This window comes from Cottoperca gobio, chromosome 2 (assembly GCF_900634415.1).
Source record: "Cottoperca gobio chromosome 2, fCotGob3.1, whole genome shotgun sequence".
Lineage (NCBI taxonomy): Eukaryota > Metazoa > Chordata > Actinopteri > Perciformes > Bovichtidae > Cottoperca > Cottoperca gobio.
Window position 1 is genome coordinate 7767051 of NC_041356.1, and position 14907 is coordinate 7781957.

Sequence of the window (14907 nt, forward strand, 5' to 3'; positions counted from 1 at the left end):
AAGGGGCTGATCCATTCACAGCACGGTAGGCCAGCACCAGAGGCTTGAGGCAGATTTGGGCAGCCGCCGGTAGCCAGTGAAGGGAGCGGAGGAGCGGTGCAGTGTGGGAGAACTTGGGTTAAAGACCAGTCGGGCTGCTGCGTTCTGGATGAGCTGCAGAGGTCGGATGGCACATGTGGGCAGTTCAGCCAGGAGGGAGATGACAAGAGCCTGGACCTGCGTCGCCTTCTGGGTCTGTAGGGGACGTATCCTCCTGATGTTGTTCAGAGTGTCTGCAGGAGCCGGCTGTTGCACTGAAGGACAGCTGTCCTCAGATAATAGTTTCGGTTAGATGCTACGGCTGACCGAATATAAGAATACATTGAACTACTCCACAATGTGCCCCCTGGGATACCTTTAGTTGAGAATGACTGATTTAGTCTGCCCTATATTATCTCATAGCGAGTCTATCGTGGGGTTAGCATAATGTTCGGAAACAAATGGAAGCCGATTGAAAAGAAAACCACAAATCTAAAACACGTGATTGTAAATGGACTAAATGTACTTCTACATACATGCATGCGTCTCGTACATCAGACTTCCCTCGAGCCCTTTTGTCAGTGTTGATCCTCTGGATTCACTCAGCTTTCCAACGCTTCGCCAACTTTCTGACTTATTCATCTGCGATCATTTACATGATAAAGTCAACCATTTATTCACCTGACACTGCCGACACTGCCGACTCTCCCTCTTTGTTAGGTAATGTGCCACAGCCTGAACGCCGCGGCATCAGACCTGAGCTGAAAACAGCCGAGCTGCCTTTCTTCTTCATCACCTGCCTCCTCCTCCTACTCACCACTTCCACCCACGCTCAGCTTTTGTCGACTCTTGGCCTAAGTGAGTGTGTACTTGTGTGTGCCATTTTACCATATTTCCCCCTATTTTACATAGTCTTTGACGTATTTTGCAGAGCTCTACGAGGCTTCTTGCAGCCAGGATCTGGGAGCTGCCCAGGTACAGAAGAGGATTTGCTGTCATGTTACATTTTGCTGGCGGAAAATAAACAAATATGTTAATTATCATCCTTAAAGAAGCAAGAAATAGCTGCTTAGATTTGGTTCACCAGCACTCTAAATATATGTGATTTAGATGCAAATGTACACTAGGAGTGGGTGTATCTCTCCTCACCCTGTTTGAGAAACACAAGAGGTGTTGGCAGGATTTGAAAGTTTAAATTGTGATCCATTACATGTTGCTGATTGGAATATTAAAATGGGATCAACTAAATATTGCATTTGTCCATGTAATCTTTTGGTTACTTTTAGTTTGCACAATCCTTCGCAGAATTATCATCATTTATGTTTCGGGATTTTTGTTCTCATTGTGAATTCTCTGTGCACGCCAACAATGGATTGCTTTTTGTTTCCCTTTTAATTTTTTGGGAATCTAATTTCTCCATCTTTATTGCTTTGGCAGCTTTTTCATAGCAATTGCAGCAGCCTCTGTGCAGGAATTAACCAACCAATTTCTGTAAAGCACAAACACACTCTTCTCATCAGCGGGATTCACACTTGACTGTTGCCATGGCTCTGCGAATCTGCCGATGTCTATCCGTCAAGGCCGGAGTGTTTGACAAAGATATTGTCTGGAACGATGATTCACTTTGCACTCAATAGCCAGGATGTGTGTGTATGTGTGTGTGTGTGTGTGTGTGTGTGTGTGTGTGTGTGTGTGCAAAGAGCAGACTCAAACAGTTTGTGATTGTCCACCCTGTCAAGGGAAACAAGCAAATGAAAGTTCAACACAATGTCTTTCTTTGAGAGCAGGATCTCTAATAAAAGAGGATTATGTGAGTATTTGGCCGTCTGATCCCTCCTGTTCGACAAGGTCACCACTCAATACACGTAATTCCCGTGTAAATAAAATATATATCGCCGGATTTGTTTCCGTGAAGTGTTAAAAGTTAAACGTGACATTCTCAGCTCTATGTTGAGAATCTTACTGGCAGATATGAAATGTAACATTTCTGGTCTTTGTTGTAAAAGGAGGCAATGTGGCTGTTGTTTGCCAGAAGACGCCCACGCGCCCCATGTGTTCTTGTTCGCTTCTGTTGCACACAAGATGCACAATAAGAATGCTTCAATATACATGAAATTCACCCTCTGCAGAGATGAATCTGTCGCCATAGGGGGAGGCTAAAGATGATGTTAAAGAATACAGTATATACTCCGGCATCTATTTATCTGTCCATCTAGTTTCCTTTCAAAGTGGGATATTTCCTAATATTCTCATCTTCAAATATTAGTAAAAGTAGCAAACAATGACCATATCTTTTATATTGAATGTACTGAATGATGAAGAATAAGTACTTCTACCTTTGAAAATAAGGAATTGTTGTTATATGCTAAGTCGCTTTAGTCGTTGTCTGAGAGAGTAACTCTTCTCTATAGACATCCTTCTTGTCTTGAATGCATAAACGTCAGGTCATGATCTTTTTTAAACTGACTTTCTATTTGCTTTTCTTTTAAAGAATAGATGAAAAAACCTGATGCATATGTGCTAGACATAAAACACACACAAATAAAATAAAGTTCTGCACATAGGTCGTGATCTTTTGTCCAGAAAACATACAGTTCTGAAGTAAACTTTCAGTCAATGTTTTCTACGTGCCTCAGTCCATCTCTGCAAATCTAAATTGTTTGCTGCTTTCAATTAACTACTTAATGCCCTCCAGTGCTTTATTTTTATTTTTTTAAGCACTTAAATCCAATTAAAAGCTAAATTGACCTACCTGTATCACAACACTGATGCTGTTTTTGCCCGAGGTGGATGGAAAATTCCAACACATTTGTGCACGCTGTCTTTGCAACTGCAAAAGGTAATATATTTAATCCTGCTTCATGGAACGCTGTGATTTTTCTTTCTTCATCTGCCACTCAACATCCAGGTTTATTCTGGTTTAATAGGACAGTAACGTTAAAAACATCAGATATGATTAACACGAATTCATCCTGTGAGGAAAATGTCTGATCTCTGCCATATAGACGGAGCAAACGAACTAAGATGTAAGACAATATTTCAAAAATAGCAGTGGTAAATGAGTGGTGTCGATGGGAACGTAGGAGTGGGGGAGAACACGTTTCCTGCTTCTTAGCTCTGTGTGCGTCTACATTTAAACTTCAGCGATTCATACACCCAGTGCGATCAATACGAGCTCCACCTGCTGCGTCTTGGAAGACAAACCCCACCATGTAAAAACCTGTGATCTGTCATTGATTTCAACAGTTCAATCTCAAAAACGCAGGTGACGGCAAACAGTTGGAGAGCGATGAAAGGATTTTTAAAGCTTTTGGGCATAATTACAGACATATTTCTCAGTATAGAATAAAAAATATTTGATTGATCTTATTTATTTACCCGAGAGCGCATGTTTGAAACCGCTTCCTCCAAGGTCAGTGATCATTTATTCAGGATGACTCATTTGCCTAAAGCACAAATTCCTTGAAAGTATGAACTCATGTTAAAATGAGTGTTAGTGCTCTCACACTCGCTCCCCCACAATCCCGCTGTTGGTTTGCCCACACACACACACACACACACACATACACGTAGACACACCAGGCAGACTTGCAGTACACGCACACACCTACACGTGCGGCCTGTGTGTGGAAGAGAATGTTGTTCATGCATGTCTAGTAGAGTTGAGCTATGTGGAGAGGATCTTTGATCTCAGCCAGGCAGCCAACCAGCTTCTCCACTATTTGCATTTAGTCTCCTGGGTCTGTTGGCTTCTTGGCCCCTCACCAGCTTCAGATGCAGGTTACAGAGGTAGCCAGAGGGAGATTCCCACACATTCCTGCTTGTGAGAGTGTGTATTTAAGGTTGTGTGTGTGTGTGTCTTTGTGCATGCACAAGCCTGTGTCTTTGCAGGCTAAGAATATAGCCATGCTTTGTGTGTGTGTAAGAGAGAGAGGGTACGGAAAAAGAGGCCAAAGCGAGAGTACCTGGGCCAGCTCCACATCAAAGTGCAGCAGCCTGACAGAGAGAAGGAGTGAGTGAGAGGAGCGGAGAGGGAAAACAAGCTTTGAGAGAGAATAAGATACAGAGAGAGAGAGATACAGAGAGAGAGAGAGAGAGAGAGAGAGAGAGAGAGAGAGAGAGAGAGAGGCCTCTCCAGGAGGTCACTGAGTTTCTGGATCTCCGCTCCTTTTGTCCCACAGCACATTCCATAGCAACAATCTGACCAGTCAGCCAGGGAGCCGCATAAATGAAAAGAAATATAGTGGGGTGAAAAAACAACAACCTCCCATCCCACCTCAGACTGGTATAGAAACACATGCAGAGTTATTCTGCTGCACACATTTTGTTTTAGCACCTACTACCCAAAGGCCACAAAACCAAATATTTATTAGACTCGCTTCATTGGCTTTTAGATTTCCAATGCTTTGAATTATTTGTAACTCCCAGTGTCCTGAAAGGATTAAAGATCTCATCCGAAGTAAACTGTTCACTAGTAGTAGTCAAGATATCTACTCCAAAGTAAAAAGAAATGTCTTACATCACAGGGTAAAGCATATGTACAGTTTATAAAGGGTTAAATATTTGCCGCTCTTTTGATTGAATGCATTTAGTGGATTTTATGGTTATTTCTTCCTTAAGTGTTTTGGTGGCGAGTACAACTGTAAACCACTAATGACCACTAATAATAGCTCAGCTTAATTGATATAATTTTGTTTCATCGACATAATTACTGCATATTAGAAGAAGGAAGGCACACGTTATTAATCCTGCACGGGTAAATTAAAAATGTTCACTCTGTGGTTATATATATATATATATATATATTCACACACATGCACAAACAGGACCTACACGTGCATAGTATGGATAACTACCAGGAGCCACAGAATGATATAAAAATCATTAAAGCTCACACATTATATTCACCTTATCTTAACATGTGATCCCTTTAAAAACAAGTGAACTCAGAGATTACTGGTATATATACATTATTGTCACCATGCTGGCAAAGAAATGTAGCTACTGTAAGTACCTGCAAATAACAGAAGAAGAAGAAGCTCGTCCATGTAAACAACGGATGTAACGTTTCAAAAGGTTAGAACATTTTAAATGTTTCCCTGTAGCTCAAACAAAGAGTCCTTGCTGCAGTGCATTCAAATCCTCCTTTCCCAAAACTGTAATATCATCAAAAGGCACAAAAGCGTCCAAAAAAAGTAAAAGTCTTCCCTAGTGCAGCTTTAAACTTAAGTAGAAATATAGATCAGCTCCGCCGATTGTCAAATGAAATTGTGTAACAAGTTTGAATAAGCATCTGCAATGAGATGTAAAACAAATCAGATTTGTTGTTGAGTGAAGTGGCCCTTTAAGCTGATATTTCCAGCTATGCAAATCAGCGTTGCTTAAACACAAGAATTCTAGAAATTACCTATTGCTCACTGATTTCAGCTCTTAACGCATTTCCCTTGCGGACCAAAGTCAGGGAGTTCGCTCTTGTTCCCATTGGTAATTTGAAATGTAATTACCCATCATTTTAGAGTGCTTCAGGAGCCTGACACCTACATCTCCCTCCCTCTCTCTCTCTCTCTCTCTCTCTGGCTGTTTTTGTATGCTGGTGGAGGATTGTATATTTTCCACCCCCTCACATTTTTTAGCACTACCCCTACCATTACCTATGTAAATGATTCGAGCTCAGACAGGCGGTTTGCAGAACCACCTCTCCTACACCGTGACTAAATTAATGCTTTTACATGCATGTAAAATCACATCCCTGCTGAAGTTACGTTCAGGAAAATCAGTTCATGTGCATCTTCACATCTACATATGTCCACGTGTGCATGAATGAGTCAGCAAGTGTTATTGTGGGGTCATTAATAAATGTGCAAATGAGCTTTTATGCTATTATAAAAGACATAGTCAGGCTCATAAATGAAATCAGTGTTTCCTTACAACTTACAAGCCCAGTTTTCTAGATGAGTTATATTAGTTTTGGAAAATGTCCAGGGAGTATTTCAGAGTCTTCCAGTTTATTAATGAAGCCTGCCCTGAACACAGAGCAGGTAGAGCTGAGGCCAATTTCATTAGACGTGGTATCCACGGCGCAACAAACACCGGACAATGAAGTGTCATGGCAATATTAAATACAAACGTTCTGTGAGCATTTCTGTGCACTGACATGTGAACAGTCTTATTTTGTGGTTCAGTGTATCACAGCTGAACACCAGCACAAGAGCCACAGGAGCGGTTTCTTTCTTTTTTTTTTTATCCCGGCAGTTTGAGATTGTTTTCAGATTGCAAAGCCACCCACGCTCCGCCAACTACTTACAGGCTATTCATGAAGGTCCTTGCTTTTATTTACACTTGTTTACATTCAGATGCCTGAAGCTCAAATAGGTCTCCCTCTCTCTGTCTGTCTCATGGTCAAATATTCTATTTAGTATGACAGGACAGATGTATCTCGAATTAAACTGACACGAGTGTTATCTCCGATGGTGAAATTAATAAGCTGCTTGTGATTGTGTTAAATACATGCCGTGATCCACTGACAACCTGTAACACCTGCCATGGATTTCAATTTAGACAGCTTCTGTTGCTATGTAGAAGTCAGGAAGCAGCTGTGTGTGAGCGAGTTGATAAATAACCCCAGATCGTCTAAAAGATAAAGTAAGATTGCCAAATATTTCTTTCTTTCTTTTAAGCTTTTGCGTGCGTACGTGTGGAGCTGCAACAGATCAGGAAACGTGCGTTGAGAAACTCATCTTAAAATCGTACATGTGTTCACATCGCATGATACAAATGTAATGCTTTCTTTATAAATTGCTGCAGCTAAACAAGTACCCAAGCAAATTAGTTTTCCTCGCCATTCGAATCCAGCGTGGGAATGGCGGACCCCGCCGCTGACATTGCAAACTGCTCTATAGAGAGGTGACTAATGAGTGTAACTATGTTGAATGGCTGCAGCAGAATAATAAGAGATATTTAATTCATTTAATAGAGCAATGTTTCGATTCAACGGAGATCTTTGTCAGGCATGGTCATGATCATTTCCTTTCATGATTTACATGACTCATGCTATATAATTAGCTACTCTTGTCAGATTTTTGATTATACCGGCAATAAACTGTAAAATGTTGTTTTAATATAATATAAACATTGAAGGATTATAACGTTAACGGTGGGGAAAGGTTGCGTTCCTGGTAAAATATTGCCAGGACCTCCTCCTGGTGGCAACATTCAGCCTCCATAGCATTAAGAATACATCTCCATAGGGGCAAAATTCTGCCATTTTGCACAGGTGGCTGCTGGTATAACTGTAATTGTATAAAAAAAAGTGGCTTTATGCTAATTGTCTCTTTAAATATTACCTCCGTCTTGGCTCCTAAGCACCCGTCATTATGATGTGTTTTTGCCTGGCATCTGTCACCTGTCAATCAGCCTTCCGTGGCTGCTCAGCCATGGTGCCAATCACCGCTCATTACCCACTGCGTCTTATATTTACTGCATGCATGAAACGTTAAATATTTTTTTACCCTTCTATTTCTATTTCAAAGCTCTGAAATGCTGTTTCTCTTAGCTTGCTGACACTCGATCGAAGCGTGACACTCCGGGGCCTCGAACCAGTCATTTCTCTGCCCTTATTAGATTTAAGTGCTCGTGGTGCCACCGTTGCATCGCCTGCGCTAATTCCCATCTGATGGCTTCTCCGCCTCACACAGCTTGAGGTACTGGATGAGTTTAGATCAGTATTTATAACTCTATTGCAGTGCAGGTTGCTCAGATTCTCATCGTTTTGAGTTTGGGCTGAAGTAACATACTATCAAGCTGTCTGTTTTTTCATCTCTAATCTTTAAAAACACTCTGTGAGGCTGTGAAATTAGTATTTTTTTCATCTTTGGCGACGTTTCGTGCTAAAACAAAAGACTAAAAGTGAGTATTTCTGTTATTTTCTGCTACGCGGATGGCATCACAACATGATAAGCTGTTCACCAAAGTTGCCGCATGGCCTGGAGCTGGCTATTCAACCGCTAAGCCACCTGCTTATGCATATAATGGATACAATTGCAGGCTTGAGAAGCAACATGAGTCACAGGTGTTTACAGCTGAGGATGCTTTGCTGCCCTTCTTAAGACATTCCCCCTACAAAAAAATCAACTTCAGGTGACAGTAAAATATGGGCTTAGCTTTTACTGAGTGTGTGTGTGTGTGTAAGTGTGCACACACATGCACACAATTGATGCGTAGGGGTGTGGAGTGGTCAACTGATGAGGCACTGTGGAGGCTGAGAGCTCTGGAGAGTGGTGTGTGGGTTGGAAGCCTCCTCTCCTCACAGCGAAAAACACACACACACACACACACACACACACACTCTCACACACACACACATACACAAAGCTGGGGGAGGTGGAGGCAGCAGCGCTCGCTCCGCCGGCTGTCCATTGATCAGTGGAGAGGATGGTAGACTTAAAAGATCAGTGTAGAGACTGGTGGAGAGCAGAGAGAGGGATGGAGAGGAGGATACCGGGGTCCTGTAGCATGCAGCAGATACACAGAGAGGAAGAGATAGAAAGAGACAAGTGTGTGTAGAGATAGAGATGAGGCAGAATTAAAGAGGCACATCACGGCGTCTGGGGTTGCCCTGGGTTTTAACAGTCTGGATGAAGCCTGATGGTAAGCTCTTAATGTTTCTATGTGCCATGTATGTGCTATTTGTATGCCTGTCTGTGTCTCGTGCTGCCCATGCTTCAGTGTTGCACTGCAGAGAGAGAGAGAGAGATGCCAGTCGTTTGTTTTCACAGTGCAGCAGCAGGAGTACAAATCTTCCAGGCTTCCTTTTTCCACTGCAGACAAAACCATTCAGTCTGTTATCTGTTCAATTAAAAGCAGCAGCGTGCTCCGGGCTGCCGCCGCCACCACCGCCGCCGCTGCTGCAGGATTCATTCAGACTGTGTGCATGCGTTTGTCTACGTGTGTGTTCCAGAAAGTGTTAGGGTGGGGAACAGCGCACAGACTTCTGTGTGTATTCAAGTTGTCGCCTGTGAGGAAAAAGAAGAAGGATATTCCCCAGTTGCAGCTTGTGTGTGTGTGTGTGTGTGTGTGTGTGTGTGTGTGTGTGCATGAATTGGCGTTTTAGTGTTGTTGATGTGATGCTGACAGACTGACTGATGCTTTGCATTGTTCATCACATCCTAAATAAGTCACCATATGGGACATTATACAATATTGCAATTTCAATTTTGAAAATATTTGCACTGTATGAACTGTGGTCCTACAGTGACTTAATCTCAAACTCAATCACAAAAAAATGTACTTTTTGGTATTTCTTGTCGCTCCTATGGTAATACTTCTATAGGGATTTTCTCTTTTTCATAAGGGCATTGAATTTTGGTTATAATATATCTATAGCTGCAGTGGGTGGTGATGCAGTGAGTCTCATGACCCTCAAAGACCACCATTCATACGACTTCTTAAAAATATATATATATATTATTATTTAATATAGAATGTGTCTCTGCTGAAGTATTGTTAAATAGCCAACAACCCCACATGTGCAACTACAAAAACAGATTTAAAAACTATACTTTCCAAAACAAAAGATTTGTTTCTTCTTTCAGAGACCAAAGATCAAGCGCAAAACACCGAATTTAAATGAAAGTTATATGTTAAAAAACAACATATACAGCTTTAGTGTCCTAACTGATCACATATCTAACCAATCAATTCTCTAATTTGAATTTCAATCTGATTTAACAGCCCATTAGACACAGGGATTGGATCTTCTTACTTTAATGAGTTAACATGGATTTTACGCAACATTGCCTCTGAGCTCTTCTACATCACCACAGACACTTTTAACTTGTGTAGGCCTACACTCCTCATTCTGCTACATCGGGCCCCCTCAGAGGTCCCCGGACCCCAGTTTGTGCACCACTGAGCCAGGCAGCAGCGGAAGAATCCCCCTTATGATATGGAAGCAACGCGCGTTGACGTGTCGCGCTGCGCTTCCGACCACTAGTATCAGTATGCGTCTCCTGCACACACACTCACAACACTCTCATGGGGACATGCGGCCAGCAGACGCAGCCACGGTAAGTGGACACACTTTTCATACGGCACTTTATCCCCCGGTGGGGTTTAAGAACTTTCTCCAGCCTCCGTCTGTCGTTGTTGTTGTTGTTGCCCGTGTTGGAGAAAAGGTAGTTTAATACACTTTTTTCTCGTTCGTCGGCACAGTTCCGCCGATCGCAGCCAATCCATGCAGATTGCGCAACGCGACGTGCGATCGGACTGAAAAACGTGAAAACAATTCGGTATTGTTGTTTTATTAAACTCTAGTATCGTTACAAACCGCGCACTTTGACCAAAGTCCACCTCATCATCTGAGTTGAGCTTTGGCCATGCGGGGCTTCTCCAGGGAGCACATTTCATTCTCTCCACTTGGATTAAAAAGGGCAATTTAACACACCAAACTGTCGTTTTTTAAAACCTATATTCATGTCTACAGTGAACAATCACTTGTGTTTTCCTTTTCCACAACTTAAATGTTTCTCTACTTCAAGGGCAAAGTGTGCTGCTCGGTCCCGTGTGTGTGTGTGTGTGTGTGTGTGCGGGAGGGTGGGGGGGTCAATGCGCAAAGTGTGTGGTCTCCAAGCTCTCCACCCCCGCAGAGACGCACGGTTTGCGCGCACATGTGCACGCGCACACACGCACGCACACACAGGCTCCGTCTGTCACGGTCGGGCATGGGTGTTTCTGGGTCTCAGGAATGCGCCCGGCGTTTTTCTCTGTATTTTTCACATTAGGAACAGTTTGGGAACCGCTCTCTGAACCGCTGCCACGAGCGTCAAGGTAGCTGCAATACGATACATCCGGGTACATATTTCAAAATAAGGGTCACTTGCAACAGTTAGGCAAAAAAGAAAATAAATATTTTTGTCATTTGTGGCAGGAATATAGTCTTGTGTTAGCAGTCTATTTATGAAATATTGTGATGTGCTTTTTCAAAACGAGATTAAGCCTATGATTTATTATTTTTATTATTATTTAAGTCAAAACTGACTTCCGGTGTATCGGTGTATTCCGATAAACACTCCAAAACCTATCCAGCTAATATTTCAACTCTGATATACGCTATGAAAAATAGCACTAGGACTCCATATAACATTTTCTTTATATAATATATAATATAATGTCTTTTATTTCTTAGCCACAACAAAAGTCTGTAATTGTGCAGGTATGTTATATAATATTATAACATTTTAGTTTCTTACTTTTAAGTGCACTTAATATCTTAATCTTTCATAAAAAAAATAGATGCTTTTAGTTTAATGCAAAAGCTTGCAGTTTCCGGTTTGTTCCTGTTGAACTACGGCCAGCTTGACAGCTGTAGAGGGAGGAGGTGGGGGGGGGGGGGTGCCTGGAGAGGAGAGAGGGGGAAATTCTTGTGTTTTTGGTATGCGATTACCCAGCGGAGAACCCATGACTGAAGGGGAGGAGGAGGAGGAGGGGGACCGGGGTTGAGTTTAGGATACATTCCTCGCCTTCCTCTTTAAGTTAACCACATTATTGGAGCTGCTGACATGTTGCCTCCTCACATGACACCCATACGCTCCCAACTGATGCATTACAAACGGGACAAAGTGGTCAGATGACCTCAGCACTGATTGGCATGATACGCAGATACCACAGGAAGACCAGAAGTCCCATTAAAAAAAGAATTCTGGTGATAGAAGAAGAAAAAAACTCAAATTCAACTGACGGCCACGACAGACGACCATTGAAGCCTCAACATCTTTCTAATGCTAATGAATTTACCTGCTGTATATTTACTGAAGCCTTTTCACTCTCTTTTCTAATTTGTGAGGGACTGTATGAAAGGTGTGGGGGCGGGGAGGGGACATACGCCTCTCCATTGTTAACAATATTTGGTATCAAAATGCAAGTAACCTGTGACCTTTTTCACAGCAAATTGCGCAAGAAAAGAATGACAAATATATATAAATCTGGAGCTTGGAATAATTAAAGACCTTTCTCTGCCCTCCCAAAAATTCCACACCATCCTCCCTTCAGCAAAAAAGAAAAACGACATAACCCTCCCCCTTCCCCCCCCCCCCCCTCCCAGCTTCCCTCAAATCATTTGTGCACAGTCCCTTAAAAACCTGAATTCAGTTCATTATTTCTACCAAATTATTTTAAATGTTAACAGCCCTTTCCTGTAAACCCACAGGTGGTCACTCACACACACACACACACACACACACACACACACACACACACACACACACACACACACACACACACACACTCTCTCCCGAGTTAGGCGTCAACTTCAGAAACACAGCGAAATTACATCTGACATATTAAATTGGGCTTTTGCTACATTTGCATAAAACCAGCGGAGCTCTGCCTGTAATCGCCCACTCGCTAATGACAATTACTATAATGGACTGATTGTTGGATTATACCACCAAAGTGGTTTTAGCACACATCTGCATAATTGTTCTTAGCATCTACGCGTCTGTGGGCTCCTGGCTGCCATTAGCTGCTGCAGAGAAGAGAGTGATTGAGGAGTCCTTCGGTGGTTGAAGAACAGCCGCAAATTGTGAGCCAACTGTGTGGGTGTTTTGAGTGTGTGTGTGTGTGTGTGTGTGTGTGTGTCTGTACTGTGTGGAAACGCACTAAGCATTGTTATATTAAACATTGTTTTAGACTAGATCTGTTGTTGACTCATGCAGGCGGCAGAGCAGCTGTGAGGGGGAGAAAGTTCACTTTCAGGGGTCGACTTAGGAGCCGTTGAGCGAGGCGTTGAACCTGCAACCTTCAGCTTGCTGCTGTATTGTACACATAAGTAGAAATGTATGAATTTGAAGCAGGGTCTGAGTCACATTTCTATATGAAAGGTTTAGAAATTAAGAGTAATAATGTCATGAATGATGCCGATCAGTGACGAGGTGCACTTTATAATATACAATAAAAATAAAAGTGACTTTTTCACCTTCAATCTAATCCATTAAAATGTTCAAAGCAAAAGAAGCATTTTAAATCCAAATTACTTTTTATATCCTGGGAAACAAACTCTTGAGTGGCATCTTAATCTCCCATCCCTCCTGCTCGAATGCATCAAATAAAAAAATTAAAAAGCAAAGCATAGTCTTTGTTCGAATGCTGGAACACAATTTCAAGACGCGTCCTGTGGGCAGCCTCTCGTCAAGAATCACACGAGTGAAGCTAACGTCACGTGACCAACAGATGGACAGACACATCCGTAGTACATGGGGGACTGTCGCAGCGTGAGCCAGATCCAGTTACAGTCCCTGTTTAAACATGCAGCGAGGGTGAGGGGGGGGTGCTGGGGGAGGGGGGCTGAGAAGAGCAACACTGATGAAATCTATCCGACTCTTTCCTCCAGCAGAAGTGCTAATTTCATTATCAAATACAAAACAAAAGATTGAGTCAGCAAAGAGGAAGTTATTGTCTCAACACCTGAAACCTGCACAACTGTTACTTCATCTCCTCTTCCTCCTCCTCCTCCTCCTCCTCCTCCTCCTCCTCTCGTTGCTCATCTCTTGAAAGCAGGCCAACATCCCACACACACACACACACACACACACACACACACACAATCCTGCTCCCTCTCACTCTCTCCTTTTCTCTCAACAGCACTCTGTGCTAATTACTCTCCGTTTCCATGGCAATGGGTAGCACCTTTTTTTTTCTTCTGTTTTGTTATCTTGGATAGGCCAATCGCAAACATGCCTCACATCTCATCGTGCGACTGAGGCGACAGTTTGTATTGTTGAGTGGATGGATTTTATCTCGCAATGAAGCAATCGACGTTCATCCCCCCAAATTATCAAGAACGTACAAAATGAGAGTTTTTCTTTTGGTGTTTCTTAAACCTTCTCTACAATATGCTCGTCATTTCATTCCAGGGAGTTCTTTTGTGATGAAGTGTTGCATGTTTTTGAGTCATGTGCATGTTTTAACCCGAGTCAGGTATTTCCCAGAATGCCTTTTAACTTCTGGTTATAGTATGTGTCGGTGAAAAGGTAAGAGTTTTGCACACATTTGGAGTCTTAAACTCTTAATAAATAAACACCTAAGGCAGTTTCCTTAACTATAACTTTAATCTTTGCTTATTTAGTCATAAATATGTCACAAAAAAAAGCTTTTAAATGTTTTTCCTTACAAATCACAAGCTCGGACATTAAAATCGGATTTGCCTTCGTAGCACTGCGTTCTGCCAGAACAGATGGAATCGCATTTATTACCATAAAATATGAATAATTAATTGATTAGTAGTAGGAATTGTATATTCAATGGGGACATTTCAAGTTATTATAAAAGGATCTATTCAGCTGGCATGAATGAATGCCGCCCCCCCCCCCCCCTTTCATCGTTCCCTCACGATCTGTGCTCTGGATGTTACACATTAGGCTCCGTCTAAGTGAGTCACTTTGACACAGTCACACGTCTCCATATAGTAACGTGTAACTCGAGGGGAGAGGAGCGGGGGGGGGCTCAGAGAACTAGCAAGGGTTGTAATTACAGGGGGAAAAAACAACTCTGTATAGGATTCAAGAAGTGTGTGTTTGAGCCTTTGAGTGGAACCTGAAGGATGGAGGGGCAGAGAGAGAGCGATAGCCTGAGAAAACAAAACAAAAAGGAGAAATGATCGCGGCCTGTGGGGCCCTCGGTTCATTACTCATTAAACACAATGACCCTGGGTTTTATGAATGGGCAGCAGGAAGCTCTGCCATTGGCTGAGAGTGACAGCCAATCGGAGAGGATCATTTGCGACAGAGGCGGGAATGTATGAATGGACGAGTCAGACATTTTTAGAGGTCAGGGCCCGGTGTGTGCGAGTCCGCAGGTGTGTGTGTGTGTGTGTGTGTGTGCGAGTCTCACACACTG